Here is a 15,865-nt window from a genome sequence, read left to right as displayed (position 1 = left end):
TCAGCACAGCTCACCAACTGTGACCTGACCCATCGGCATGCTACCAGTACAGACTGGCTTCTTGCCTTGAGCTATCTCTTGCAGCTGAGATCCTGACCACTTGAGTAGATCAGGCTACAGGCCTTTGGGGCCCCGCTCCCCGCTCCCTTGGAAGTCAGTAGAACCTAATTTGATTTTTGCCTGGATGTTTAAACATTAGTTTAAATTTTGTGATATAATAATAGAAAACATTGGAGAACTGTGGAAAAACTTTGAAAAAATGTCCCCTACCTCATCTTTCATAGATCAGCTTGAAGTTGGGTGAGATTTTGAAATTCTGATGTCATCACCATGTTGATGACATAAGGTGGAGGAAGAAATGGGGGTGATGCATAATATCAGTGGCCTGAATGGAGGAAAAATGTAAAGTAACTTAACTCTTATCCTTGCATTTTGTGAGTATTACAGGTATAAACCTACAGCTCATTTGTGGAAGGTTGGGACGGAGCCCCACTTTCATGGTGCCTTTAAATGAGCTGAGTAGCTGTGATATGAAGTGCAATCACTAGAGGGCAATGAGAGATCACAAACATGTATACTCCATTGTAATACTCCATGTATACTCAATGTAAGAGAAGCTGTCATGCAGGGGCTTTAATATATATATTGGTTAGAGAGGGAACCCAGTTCAGAAAAATAAGACCTGGCCCTCAACTGAAAATTATATCCCAAACTTGGTAATGATGCAATTGTGTCCACTTCATTGTTTTCTTTTCTTTTGCCTGTCACATGTTCCCCTGTAGTCTGACTTGTCTCTGTTTTAGCTCAGTAGGGAATAGCAGTAGAAAGGATATTCTTGAATTATTTCCTTTTCCCAGGTTTGCATACATTTCTTAGCATTCAGAGAGGAACAGACAAGGGAAGAACGGATATGACTCAGTTTGCATTTCTTTTGGTAAGCAAGATTATTTTTAGACAGAAGGCAGTGAGGCTACAAAGTCTTAGGGCTTGTCTAAACTGGCAAGTTTTGTCGCCAAAAACTGCCTTTTGGTGACAAAATAGCAATAGCGTACACACTGCAATGTGACTTTTTAGGAAAAAATGCCCAGTTTTGGCAACAAAAAACTTCCACCCCTGCGAGAGACTTTTGTCTTTTCCCCTGTCTTTATTGTTGACAAACAGCCAGTGTAGATACTACAGCTTTTTTTTTTCGATTTTATTGGCCTCCAGAAAGTGTTGCACAATTCCCATGCTGCTGCTCTGGTCAGTGGTTTGAACTCCCCTGCCCTACAGCCAACCCGCCCCTCCCCCTTGCAAGCCCCGGGAATTTTAAATCTCATTTCCTGCTTGCTGGCTTCCCAGATGAGCTTCCCAGGTGGCTTCCCAGGTGAGCATGGCTGGCTATTGCACCAAACGCGCTCCCGCTTGGACCACCGCTGAATTATTGGATCTGATCAGTATAGTATATGGGGAGAGGAGTCTGTTCAGTAGCAGCTGCGATTGACCTGTAGGAATCAGGACACAAATGGGCAAATTTCTCAAGGCTTGTGCAAAAAGGGCTATGATCGGGACATGCAGCAGTGCAGAGCGAAGATAAAGGACCTGAGGCAGGCATACAATAAGGCGTGGGATGAAAACCATCGCTCCGGCGGTGTACCTAAGACCTGCCGCTTCTATAAGGAGCTGAATGCTATCCTCGGTGGTGACCCCACCTCCACCGTCGATAACCTCCTGGATACTTTGGAAGCAGCAGAAAGGGGGGGTAACCTGGAGGCTGAAATTTGGGATGAAGAAGTCGAGCTAGAAGAGGATGTGGAGCTCCCAGCGGGGTCGCCCGGTGGGTCAGGCAGACAGGAACTTTTATCCACTCCAGAAGTGCTCAACGGGGAGCAGGAAGCAGACGAGATGCTGGGTAAGTTGCTGTGGCTTGTGTAGGGAATTGAAAAGTGGGAGGCAGGTAGTGTTTTCGGTGGGCTAGACATTGCCCTGTGTAGCTAATCTGCATGGCCAAGCAGGGTGTTGATGGACATCGAGACCTACAGGGAATCCTCCAGAGAGAGGCTCTGGAAAGTTTCCAAGAGGTACTTGTTAATCTTCTGTCACAGATTCCAAGGGATTGCAGCCTTGTTAGTTCCCCCATTGTAGGAAACTGTACCATGCCTGTCATAACTATAAAGGGAAGGGTAACAGCCCTCCTGTGTACCATACTTTAATCCCTCCTGGCCAGAGACACCAAAATCCTTTTACCTGTAAAGGGTTAAGAAGCTCAGGTAACCTGGCTGACACCTGACCCAAAGGACCAATAAGGGGACAAGATACTTTCAAATCTTGGTGGGGGAAGGCTTTTGTTTTGTGCTCTTTGTTTTTGGGGGTTGTTTGCTCTTGGGACTGAGAGGGACCAGACATCAATCCATGCTCTCCAAATCTTTCTGAACAAGTCTCTCATATTTCAAATTTGTAAGTAAACAGCCAGGCAAGGCGTGTTAGTTTTATCTTTGTTTTCTCAACTTGTAAATGTACCTTTTACTAGGGTGTTTACCTCTGTTTGCTGTAACTTTGAACCTAAGGCTAGAGGGGGGTCCTCTGGGCTCTTTAAGTTTGATTACCCTGTAAAGTTATTTTCCATCCTGATTTTACAGAGATGATTTTTACCTTTTTCTTTAATTAAAAGCCTTCTTTTTAAGAACCTGGTTGATTTTTCCTTGTTTTTAGATCCAAGGGGGTTGGATCTTGATCCACCAGGAGTTGGTGGGAGAAAGGAGGGGGGATGGTTAATTTCTCCTTGTTTTAAGATCCAAGGGGTTTGGATCTGTATTCACCAGGGAATTGGTGAAGAGTCTCTCAAGGCTACCCAGGGAAGGGAATTAGCACTTTGGGAGTGGTGGCAGCGGACCAGATCTAAGCTGGTAGTTAAGCTTAGAAGTTTTCATGCAGGCCCCCACATCTGTACCCTAAAGTTCAGAGTGGGGAAGGAGCCTTGACAGTGCCATTTAGCAATCACTGGAGCTGAGACCAAAGTGGCACATAGCTGAGCTGCATATAGATCGGGGTGAAAGCTGCAAGCATGCAGTAGTTGTGCCCTGGTTTCCCTGGTTACCCGCAGCAGCGAGATGTCAGCCAGTAGTTTGGCTGCTTGTGAAAAAGTGCATGATAATTTTGGAATGAGTTCCCTGTGAGCCATGACCGTTTTGTCCATACGTACAACTGCCTTCCCCCCACTCCCGACACTCACCATGACCGGGGTGCTCACGGAGCTGTGTGCCTGCCTAGAGTCTCAGAGAGAAAGTGATTTCTACTAGCAAAAGGCCCTTGTTACTAAAATGTTTCAATCGTTTGCTGGAATGTAACAATCCCTCTTCTGTTCAGCACAGACCTTGAGGAACACACCACACACTCCTACCGACCGGCTTTGGCAGATAAGGAAGAACCCTCAGCACAGCAAAGAAGACATGTTCCAGGAGGTGCTGCAGCATGAAGAGAGACAGACCAGGGAATGCGAAGAGTGCTGGGAAGCCGAAAGGCAGGACAGAAAAGATAATGCTGCATTTGCTAGGCAAGCGACAGAGTGGCTGCTAAGTTATGGAGGATCAGACAGAGATGCTCAAGTCTTTGATATAGCTGCAGACTGAGCAGACCCATGGTCGACCTCCACTGCAGCCAACCCCACCCCCCTCAATGCCCACACATTCCTTTTCACTTTACAGCACTCCTGAGTTTCCCCATCACTCCACTCCCTCTCACAGCTTGGACAATGATAGCTGGAGCTACACACAATTGTGAGATTTTACCCTTTTTAACAATAAATAAAGGCTAAGGTATTTAATGGTACAGCATTTTTATTCTGTGTTCTACAGAAGTGTATAGCAATCAATTCACTCTCAGGAACAGGCTTCTAATGCATTTTGTTGCATGGATCTTGGCCCCAAAATTGTACATGGGTGCACCAGGGAAGCAACTCCAAAGCAGACTTGTGCTAGTGCCCCTTATTGTCAAAGTGGTTCCTCAAAGCCTCTCTGATGTTAATAGCAGCCTTCTGGGCTCTTCTTACAGCCCTAGCATCTGGCTGTTCAAACTGTGCAGCCAAGAGCTCTGCCTCAGTGCTCCACACCTGAGCAAACAGATTATGCAAAGTGCAGCACACGGCTATGACCATGGGAATATTATCCTCAGTAAGGTCTGGCCTGTCATTGACACCTCCAGCGACCTTTCAAACGGCCAAAGGCACATTCGACTACCATGCGGCACCTGCTCAGCCTGTTGTTAAAACGCTCCTTGCTGCTGTCCAGGTGCCCTGTGTAAGGTTTCATGAGCCAGGGCTATAAGGGGTAAACCGGGTATCCCAGGATCACTATGGGCATTTCCACATCCCCCACTGTGATTTTGTGGTCTGGAAAGAAAGTCCCGGCCTGCAGCTTTCTGTACAGGCCACTGTTCCTGAAGATGCGTGTGTCATGCACCTTTCCACACCAGCCTGCATTGATATCCATGGAACGCCCCCGATGATCCACAAGCGCCTGCAACACCATAGAGAAGTATCCCTTCCTATTGATGTATTCAGAGGCAAGGTGGTCTGGTGCTAAAATTGGAATGTGTGTGCCATCAATCACCCCACCACAGTTAGGGAAACCCATCTCTGCAAAGCCATCCACTATTTCATGCACATTTCCTAGAGTCATGGTCCTCTGCAGCAGGATGCGATTTATTGCCCTGCACACTTGGAGTAAGACAGCCCCAACAGTGGACTTCCCCACTCCAAATTGATTTGCAACTGACCGGTAGCAGTCTGGATTCACCAGTTTCCAGACAGCAATTGCAACACACTTCTCTACCGGAATGGCAGCTCTCAATCTGGTGTCCTTGTGCCACAGGTCAGGGGACAGCTCAGCACATAGCTCCAGTAAGGTTGCTTTATGCATCCTAAAGTTCTGTACCTACTGGTCTTCATCCCATGACAATGCGATCCCACCAATCAATGCTTGTTTCCTAGCCCAAAAGCGACAGTCTACTGTATGCAGCTGTTCTGTGAATACACAAAGCACTGATAAGTAGCTGCTGTCCATATCACACTTGGGTGCCTGCGATTCATCCTCCGTCAGTAACTTTGCGACTAACTCTGTGAGTAACTGTGCTGCCATGCGCCATGTCCTCATGACAGCTAACAGCACATAGGAGATCCATCCTCTCTCTCATTGCAGATGTTAGCGCGCACTACAAAAGACTGACAGTTGGAAAAATGTCGTGAAAGGAATCCAGAAACCATTGGAAGGCTGGGACACAAAGCGGTGCATGACGGTACTGTGACGCTCTGTACCTTGGGGGAACACCCTACACCCCCACGTTCATCTTTGTTAAATGGCTGTGTGGTATCCAATGCAAAGTTCGTCATGTTGGGTGTCTTCGGAAAGCTCAGAATGCACTGAGCATGGTTGTTATAGTGATGTTACGGTAATGTTATAGGAAGGTTATAGGTTATAATTTCATGTATATAGTTATGAGGCTGAAAATGTATCCTCCTGGCTTAAAGCAAGCCCATGCAAAAGTCTCCAAGAACAGAGAGGCAGTTCACGCCTCATCAGGGCATGGATGGGATAAACCCAGCCCAGCCTCACAAGAACAATGGACACTGGCTTTGGCAGCAACAAAAGAATCTGTTAGACCCTCGAGGGAGTCACCCCCTTCCTTTGGGCAGTTTGGGACTGCAATGAGGTAATGCTCACCTGGCTCTGAAGGGGGGGGGGGCAAAGCCAAGAGGAAAGCAAGGACATGATAAAAGGGAGAGACATTTTGCCAGGCTCTCTCTTCCACCTACATCTACAGACACCACCACCACCACCAAGCGACTGAAACGCTGCTCAAAGAGGAGAGCCTGACTGAAAAGTAACCAGCCAGCCTGTGGTGAGAAGCATCTACGTTTTTAAGGACATTGAAAGTGTTAAGATCAGCTTAGAATGCGTTTTGCCTTTATTTCATTTGACCAAATCTGACTTGTTATGCTTTGACTTGTAATCACTTAAGGTCTATCTTTATAGCTAATAAATCTGTTTGTTTGTTCTACCTGAAGCAGTGTGTTTGGTTTGAAGTGTCAGAGGCTCCCCTTGGGATAACAAGCCTGGTACATATCAATTTCTTTGTTAAACTGACGAATGTATATAAGCTTGCAGTGTCCAGTGGGCATAACTGGACACTGCAAGATGGAGGTTCCTAGGGTTGTTTCTGGGACCAGAGATATTGGCTGGTGTCATTCGCTTGCAAGTAGCTGGGAGCAGCTTACCTGCCAGAGGCTGTGCATGAACAGCCCAGGAGTGGGGGTTCTCACAGCACAGCAGGGTAAGGCTGGTTCCCAGAGTCAAGGATTGGAGTGACCTAGCAGATCACTGGTCCAGACAACACCAGAGGGGAACATCACAGGTACATTTTGCACATCCCAGGATGTGCTGCACTCCATTTCCGCATTCTCACAACACCTAGTGACGGCTGGTGTCGCCAGGCACTGTGGGATTCATACCCACAGTCCATTGCTCTCGCTGTCGACAATGGTGCCCCGAATGTGGACACGATCTGTCGACAGAGGGAGAAAATGTAGACGCGCTTTGGCAACTTTGCTTTTGTTGATTTTTCCTTGTCGACATTAGTTTCATTGACAAAACTTGCCAGTGTAGACAAGCCTTTAGAAGGCGTTTAGAAAAAAAACACTACAAAAGGAAAGGGTGAGGTTATGTGTAGTGTTTCTTTAAACTATAGCAAGCTGTCAGGTGGTAAGAGATGGGGGAAGATTCCAGGCTGAAATCCACTGAAAGAGAGAAGTTTCCAGGATAACTTCCTTAATCTGATGAAGTTCCTCATTCAGTGTCAGAAAGCAACTCTTCCTATTTTTCTTTACCATCGGCAAATGACTGAAGGCTAGATAGTGACGCCTCATCAGGGCTCTGCTGCAGAATTCCTTGTTACCTGAGCTATAGGGTCCTGTAAAATGTAACCTGCTGTCAAAATCACTCCATTACAAAGTTGTGCGGAGGAGGGCTGCTCATGTATAATAATTCTTACATAGTGGTTTTTTTCCCTTTGTTTTGTTTTTAGTGTGCTAACTCCAGTGGCGAGGCTAATCAGAAAACATCCCTCAGTAAAGGCATCTTGGGTTGGTTTTAGGTCACTTAAGTTATGTCTACACTGCAATTAAATGCCCATGGCTGGCCCATGTGAGCTGACTCAGGCTTATAGGGCTCAGGCTATGGGATTGTAAAATTGCAGTGTAGATGTTTGGGCTCAGGATGGAGCCTGGGCTCTGGGCCCCCACAAGGTGGAAGGGTCCCAGAGCCCATGCTCCAGTCTGAGCTGAAACATCTACCCAATATTGCAAAGCCCTGCAGCCCAAGCCTCATGAGAACCAAGTCAACTGACACGGGCCAGCTGCAGGGGTTTAACTGCAGTGTAGATGTATCCCTATAGTGGCAACACACAGCACATGTTTAGAGAAAGGACAATCTTGCGGTTAAAGCACTGGACTGGGACCACAGGTGCCGACTCCCTGGGTGCTCCGGGCTGGCGCACCCACAGGGCTGCAGCCCCCCATCAGCACCTTCCCCTTCCTCCCCCGCGCCTCGAGCCTGCTGCAATCAGCTGTTTCGCAGCAAGCAGGAGGATGAGGGGGGAAGGGAGTGGAGCGGGGATGGGGCGTGCTCAGGGGAGGGGGCAGAACTGGGTGGGAAGAGGCGGGGTGGGGATGGAGCAGGGGCAGAGCGGTGGTGGGGCCTTAGGGGAACGAGTGGAGTGGGGGTGGTGCTTTGGGCAGAGCCGGGGGACAAGCACCCCCCAGCACTCTGGAAAGTTGGTGCCTGTGGCTGGGACTCAGGACATTTGGACTATAGTCCCAGCTCTTCTACAGACACGTTGTGTAACCTTGAATAAATCACGGGGGTTACGTCTACTCTGCACCTGGGAGTCAGCCTCCCAGACTGGGGAAACAGTTCTACTAGCTCAGCTTGAGCTAGTAGGCTAGAAATAGCAGTGTGGACATCCTAGCTTTGGCAGCAGCTCGGACCCCCTAGGTCTGAGCTTGGGTGGCTAACTCAATCTCAGTCAGAGCTGAAACATCCACAGTGCCAAATTTCAGAATTAAGCATGGCACAATTGAACGTGTGTCTGTGTTTGTGCAAGCCTAAGGTATGCGCCCAACAGGCCACAATTTGCATGACATATCCTACACATGCACTCACCAGCTATTTGCACGCTTCTCATAGGTATATGCAAATTAATTTGCACATGCCTACTCCTGAAAAGCTGATCCTTTACTTCTCACTTCCTTAGTTTCCCATCGTAAAGTGCAAATAATATCTCGCAGGTGGGTAGTATTTGTAAAATGCTTTGTGATCCTCGGATGGAAGTCACTGTGAAAATGCAAAGCCTTAATAGTATTGCTAATTTCCAGTGATTGTCCTGGGACACAGTGGGGCTTCCCATGTCATTGAATTCCATGAGGGAATTTATGAACAGCAGAAGAGATTCCTGTTATGAGCTCATACCCACTAGCTGCCTGCCCACACCCACACTTTAACAGGCTATTGGGACAACAAAGGGTTAAAGATACAGAAAAAAGTTCAGGGAAGGGTCACCACTCTGTCCAGTGGATCTGCCTGGCTGAGCATGAGAGCCACCTGCAGCTTGTTATAAAGGGCTCTTGCTGATGCTGTCTGGGCTGTAACGTTACAGACACCAGGTAGAGTGTGAAGGACCCTGTCTGTATAGAACTCATTTAGTATTGTCAAGAATAAGAGAGGGGAAGGTTATTGAAAGATTAAGATTTGAATAAGGAATGCAAGTGAGAGCAGTGTTTTAAAGAGCACATGTCTACAACAAATTTGCTCGTGTTTAGTTTTTTTGTTTGTTTGTCTCTATTTTCTTGCCTACTTCAGTTTTATACATGTCTCTTCATCACAATTTAACTGAGTTCCTGTGGCAGCTATTGATCATCTCTCTAGTGGATTGTAGTATGGCCATACTGAGTCCAGTGTTAAATCACATCAGAAATCAGATTTCTTAAATCTTATCAAAGGCTATTTGTAATTGTAATCTTTGCACTGAAGATTGATGTGTATGCACATATATTACATAAAATACAACAAAAGAACATGCAGATTGAAAAGTTGCACACAGAAAAGTTAGAAAATTCCAGAATTAAGCTTCCTGAGTTCCTAGAACAGATACATCACTGCACTACTATTCCAGATATGTTTACAAAGTGATGATAGCTTAGGAGGAGACTTTAAGTCAGTGAACATTCTTTTTTGTTAGTTTGTTGTACAGTTTGAGAAATTACTGGGGTCTCCTAGCACTTTTCTAATGACTCTAGGGATTTAAAATTCTCAAATTCCATCTCACTGAATATACTGAATAAAAGCAAAAGACACTAAGAAAGACACCCTGTAAAGATTGCAGGAGCCTGTTAAAGGCACTGCAATTCTTTCCACTAACTTCAGTGGGCTTTGGGTCAGACTGTAAGTCAAACTTTATTTAGTGATGCTGAAAGCTCAAATCAGTCTGGTTTCATCGTCAAAGTCTGTTCCCAACTTCAGTCACAGTCTGTCAGCTCCTAATTATAAATCAAAGAAATTCAAAGATAAATAGTTGTCATTTGGTAAATCATGAGGATTGAATGTACATGTGGAGAACTGGAGCTACCTCATCAAAATCTAAAGGAAAACAGGATCATCTTCAAATGAGAGACGCTGTCCTTTGAGCTAAGCTTCTCATTTTGTGCTTTCTATCTACAATGAAAAAATTGAACTCTGGTTTGATTTCATTACTTATCAAAGTTCTTGTTAGTCAGCCAATTTTTAATCAAAATAGAGACATTGTTCTCCCTGCGTCCCTGAGAATATTGTTGTTTATATATGATTTCTCAAAAAAAAAATTGCTGTAATGGGGATAAATAAGCATTCAAGTTTATGGATCTTCACTGAAGTGGCTGAACCGATGTCATTACCCTACAAACATATTCACACACATGTAACCTTATTGATGTGAGAAATGCCATTGGTTTCAAAGGAACTACGTACAATAAAAGTTACTTGTGTGTAAGTGTATACAAGATTAGTCCCCAATATATCGCAAGGGAGCTATTGTGTCTGGCTGATCTCTTCCATAGAAACACCTGCTAGAATTTACAGATCAAAGTTGAGTGAAATTCAAAGAGGTTTGGAACATGGCGGGGGATGACAATTTTATTTTTAATTTCAGCTGAAATTAGCAAATTTTGTCTGACTTCCATCCAGATCTATAAAACCCTTTCTCTGTGCCTAAAACTCAGCATAGTTCCCTCAAAATTGATCTGAGTTTGGGGTTTATAATACTCTAAAGTAGGACAGTTTTGCCTGGTTTGGGGGCTATTCTGAATTTTTCATGATGATTTGGTAAGTAAATGTTACCAGATTAAGAAAAATAGTATCAGGCATCATGGCTTGTGATTCAGTTTGTTTCATCCAGTATTTTTACCCAAACTGTAAACATATACTTCAAGAGATTCAGAAATGGATTAGTGATTTTGGGTGTCTCCATTTTTGAGTGTTCAAGCTGAGATCTTCAGAGAGTTGGTGTTCAGCATTATCTGACAATCAGGCCACCTTTAAGGTTGGGCACTCAAAACTCACTAGTGGCTTTTGAAAATTTTGGCCTTATGTAAAAGTATCCCATTCTGGGAACATCACCTTTGAAGTTATAAGCTGGTGAAGTGAAGAGAATTCCTACCTGTAGCTCTTGTGTGAGCAAGGACTACTGCCACTCAGATAGGGCTGGGGGATTGCCTACAATGGAGGGCAGGCAATATTTCTAGCAATGAGACAGCTTTTAACTTACCAGGGGCTCCGTAGGAACCCTGATCCTCAGACCTTGCTGAGGAGATGAGCTATATCTGCATATCCCTTGCCATGCCCCCCTTCAAGCCAGTGCCCCCAGCTCTTGGGGCTGCACTGGATGCTCATAAGGCACCTCAGCAGAGGGAAATTTATAGTCGCCATACAGTAGAAGCCAATGTAGACCCTGTGTTTAATCTAGTTCTATGCGTATAATGGATAAGTCATTCCCCTCTTGAACAGAACTTCATTTATTACATAAAGAGAATATGATGCAAGCAGAATACATGGGAAGTTTTAACATATCCCTTTGAAGTAAACAGTGAAACAACTTTATGACTGTCATCAATGTACTGAAGTTAGCAAAAAAACTGAGCTAGCATTTAGACTTCCTCCTTATCCAGTTTCCTCCATACTGGAAGCATGTTTCTTTTGTGGTTGGTGCTATTTAGAAAAGTTACTCTAAAACGCAGGCGAGGTCACAACACTCTAAACAGGAAGCTTCCCCACTGCTGCTGATCTCATTGAATCTTAGCCAGAATAACCCTCTCTTCACAACAAACAGAGGAGCAACCTCTGGCAGTGTAATCAGCAGGCTGCTACAGCTGCATTATAGCAGGATCAGATTGCATTTTTCCCATTGTATCTCCCCCACTCCCAAGTCCTATCTTCAACAAGAATTGATAGCGGAGAAGCAAGCTCAACACGCTTCAGGAATTCGCCAATTCTCTTTCAAGAACTGCTTACAGGAATTTGGTTGGTGAGTACTTTGTAAAAGTCTTTGTTTTGCAAAAGACTTTCTTTGGGGGAAGAAATTCTGCCCAAAGGATGTCAAAAGTTGGTTGGTTTTTCCTTAGCATGTGTTAGGTACTGTAGTCAGATGTCCAGATGCAAAGTCTAGTACTCAGGGATTGCAAAATATGTAGATTTTTGTTTCTACAGAGACAGTGCTCTTACAATAGGAACTATTTGCTGGTAGTGGACTTGTCAGCATATGGGCATTTTGGCAAGCTCGAAGTGGCTGCTTAGAACCAAACCATCAGTGAAACATTTTATACTAATTTTGATCAGTAACCCAGAATTTGTCATGAAACGTCTCATGCTTTTCAAACGATGCTTGCACTCAACTGAATACAGTGGAAGCTCCAGGGAGAGAGGCAGATTTATTCAGGCAGAGTTTTGTGGTCTGTCTGCTAGACTATTTTCAAATCCTATGAGCCCATGCCTTTAGAGGCAATTACAGTTTTAAGAATCTGCAGAATGCTCTGTCTGCTGAAGCAGAATTACACAAATCTCATGTAACTATAAATCAATTTCACTCATTATAAAAATCAAAAGAATATTTTCCCTGTCTGGTCCATAGATTATTTAAACAATGAACAAGGTAATGACTGTTGTCATACTGAATGAAAAAATAGAACAAGCAACAAAAAATGATTTGTGCAATATTCTACTTCGGATCAGCATGAACTTGAGCTTCTTTTATGATAACTCTAATGAAAGCACAATGATATTTAACTGGATTTAAAAACAAGTGACAAAATCTAAATAACTACACGCTAGATTTGGTATAGGGAGTATAAGAGAAGAAGGATACATAGCACTAATGTTCAGTGGGGGGAAAATGGACAAAGGAGAAAATGATGGGAGAGGGGGAACTGTGGGAACAGAAATATGAAAAACATCAGTGTGACTCAGTTCTCTAAATTAGTCATAAAAGTACTTCAGGCAAAATGTAAAATAAACCATCCTTCCTGAAAGTCTTATGGACAGACGTGAAGGCAGGAAGTTCAGCTGTCGAATAGATAGGAACAATAAGGGCATGCTTTCTGAATTGCCAAGAACTAGCACCTAATAATGTTATGGAACAAAGCTTGGAGGTCACAACAAAACCCAATTTTATGTCTTAGGGTCATTAAACTAATGAAACAAATGTAAAGATTTCAAAGGAGTCATTTTAACATGTTAAGGGGGGGATCATTGTTTATCCCTAATGACATCACTTGACATTTCCATGTAATATTTCATCTTAAAGTAGACATAATAAGCATTCAAATGGTGTGTGTGTATGTGTGTGTGTGTGTAGCGAGGGTATATTAAGTCAACCAAATTGGTGATACCTGCTCCCTGCCTAGAATGAAATGTGAAAAGCAAACCTGGCAACAATGAATTAATTTTTTAAAATCCTTTAGATTTGGTAATCTAAAGCAATCAGTATCTTTCAGAAACTTTGTATTGAAATTCTGTAAACCTTATCAGTGTATGTAGATGGCCTGATCCTAAATTGGTTAGTGTAAACTTCCAAATCTACTTTTAAGTCAATGAGCTATGTCCACTTGCACAAGCTGAAGATTTGACCTGAACAGTCTTGTCTCAGTGTGTGGGCAGAAGACTTTCCATCAAATTGGCCTCAGACCCTTCTGCTAAAATCCCTCTCAAGCTCCTATGTTTCTGAAATATTGCTAGTATTCTAAAAGTTCTTATCACGATCTTGAAAATCTGGCAGCTATTTATGTTAATCTTTTATGTTTACTAGTGCAGAGTCCCGGGGGAGGGGAAGTTGGGGACAGATCCTCAGCATTGCTCCATTGAAAATCCATGCAAAAATCCAGGAAAAAATAACATTAACCCCAAAGACATTAAGTTCTTTCATGTAAAGATGCTAAGTCCTTAAGCAGTACTGGGTAGTCTGGCATGGACAATAGGGAGATGATAATTGTCCTATCTATGCAAACACTCTTTAACATCAGCTTGTTGGGGAGAACCTGATAGCAGGATCTGCTCAAATGGAACCTCCACAAATATAGTTGAACTGAGAATGATCTCCATTCTATGGGTCCTTGAGCCATTCTACAGTGGGCACATTATTTTCTGTTAAATTTTATAGAATGGTTCAAAAACAGAAAAAAATATCATTTTCTATTGATTCCTTCAGGCCCACAAGGCCCTGTTGTCAGCTGCAATCAAGGATTAGCCAGCTGAAGACTTGGCCTTGTGGCATAACACAGAGTCTTGATCCTAGTGGTGGTCTTAGTACTTGCCCAGTGCTGTTTAGGTGCACCATGAAAGAAGAGACTCTTTACAGTTGCACTTCTCCTTAACACATGCAATGTACCTACATGCCACAGGCCTGGAGTTGGTTCAGGGCCTGTAAGATATTGGGGGACATTTTATAATTGGCACACAGTTTACAGTCCAGTAATTGTTGCTTCATATCAAAACAGGAAGACCAGTCAATCTTCTGAGGTGAACATGAAACAGAAAAATTGGACATTTTACCCAGCAGACATTCTTCCTTCATACTTTAGATTCAGAAATAAATTCTGGTGTGTGCTTTTTTTTATTGTTGTTGGTATTATCATGTCAAAAGCAAAACTTCTGACTGCTTTCTGAAACATATATATCATGGTTTGTTTAGACTTACCTTGTTTCAATCACTTTTTATTTTTTAGAGGGAGAAGAAACAGATGTGTGAGAAACAGTATTTCAACATTCAAATATTAATTGAGTGCAAACAGAAACCACTGTCTATTCCTAGCTTTTCCAAATCAAGCTACATTCAGTAAATATTTGTCTTGTAGGGATGCTGTCAGATTAAAAATGATAGGCCTGGTTTTCTTCTTCCTTACAGCAGTGTCAGTGAGAAAAACATGGTGTTATCATTTGTTAAAAAGTACTGCGTGGATCAAAATACCTTTTCTACCACAGGGCAAAACCCTACTTTGGTTAGTTCAGTGATGAGAATGGGGACATAGTCCAGTTTGGGATCCTGCTGATTAGAGTAAATGTGGGGAAATTATGTATATTTTTAAGCACAGTGAATTATCCAAAGGGACTAGTGGACTAAATTAAATCAGAATTGCTATAATCTTATCTAGTTAGATCTTTTTTCCTTAATTTTAAACTGTACTAAATACAACCTAAGACTACGCACAAAATTTCATAACCTATGTCTTACTGTTCCTGAATTTACCATATCTTTTGCATTTTTCCCCTCTTCCATTTCCTATGCTATCAGTTTGAATAAGTCACTTTCGTGGTCACTGAAATGTCACTTGATGCTTTTTTCTAACGCTGTCAGTTGCTAATATATGAACCCACCTTTTGTTTTTCTTTCCATTTAGTCAGACAGAAAATGTTTGCTGCTAAACTCTAGTTACTATAGAAATTAGTGCAGAACAGGCTGCAAAGCAAAATAAGTATATTCAAAAGGTCTAACACTGCAGGTCATGAAAAATGTATTCCTGAAAAGTGGTCAGAAAACACAGAAAAGTTTGTGTGTTGTTGTTTTTTTCAGCAAAATCCCTACAAACGTGGAGAAAGTTTTCTGCTATTTCTAGCCATTACAAGGATATAAAGGGACAACTCCCAGGTTAAGTCTCCTTTGTGCCACTCCGGCTATAGGACTTACAGCTCCTCTATAGTTGGGGATTCCCATCATAAAGGAATTCACAGTCAGGATTCCTGTCATAAGGAAGTTCCCATTTGGCTTGCAGCTGCCTCTATACCACTCACTTTCCCCCACCTTCAGGTAGGGAGGGTCATGGACCAGGCATAGGTATTATTCACGAGTATATGTTACGTAGGTTATCACTAATCAGTGTTGAAAAGGCCTGTATACCACCCTAGACCATCAGATAACCTTATGCCACAGAAAACCCCATTTTAGGAATGGTCTAGAAAGTTTTAAAGTTTATTGGGACTACAGTTTGTAACCCTCCAACTGAAAAGTCAAATGCAACAGTTACCATTAGTTCCATTGTAGAGAGCTCAGAGGGAGCTCTAGAAATAACCTATCCTATCTTCTGGCACAGCTTTAAAGTCAGTCCTCTTGGGACTTACTAGAGGGCATGGTCCCACTGGAGAATTGGAGTCTCCTTTTTCCAGTAGTAAAATGCTCCTTTTTCTAACTCTATGGGTCAATAAGATCTTGAGTTTAAATTCCTGATATTCTGATGTAAAGAAAAGCTGTCACTGATGCATGATTGAATCATTCCTGTCCTGAAGTCAATGGGACCACATGTGGCGTAAGATGCTACTCT

General features: G+C 43.3%; 1 protein-coding gene across 3 annotated transcripts in view; it reads left to right on the top strand.

Moving 5' to 3' along the window:
* Positions 1-15,865, top strand: part of TFPI (tissue factor pathway inhibitor) — an 81,429-nt gene that overhangs the window by 23,800 nt on the left and 41,764 nt on the right. Inside the window, exon 1 of one of the 3 annotated variants that reach the window (XM_024201149.2) lies at positions 11,269-11,583. The exons of the other annotated variants lie outside the window; for them this stretch is intronic. The gene's annotated coding sequence lies outside the window, so the exon portion shown is untranslated. Of the gene's footprint in view, positions 1-11,268; positions 11,584-15,865 lie in introns of those variants that run through there. 3 annotated transcript variants of the gene reach the window in all.

This window comes from Terrapene carolina, unplaced genomic scaffold (assembly GCF_002925995.2).
Source record: "Terrapene carolina triunguis isolate 2854851 unplaced genomic scaffold, T_m_triunguis-2.0 Scaffold62, whole genome shotgun sequence".
NCBI classification, from domain to species: Eukaryota; Metazoa; Chordata; order Testudines; family Emydidae; genus Terrapene; species Terrapene triunguis.
This window is presented reverse-complemented; position numbering and strand designations above follow the sequence as displayed.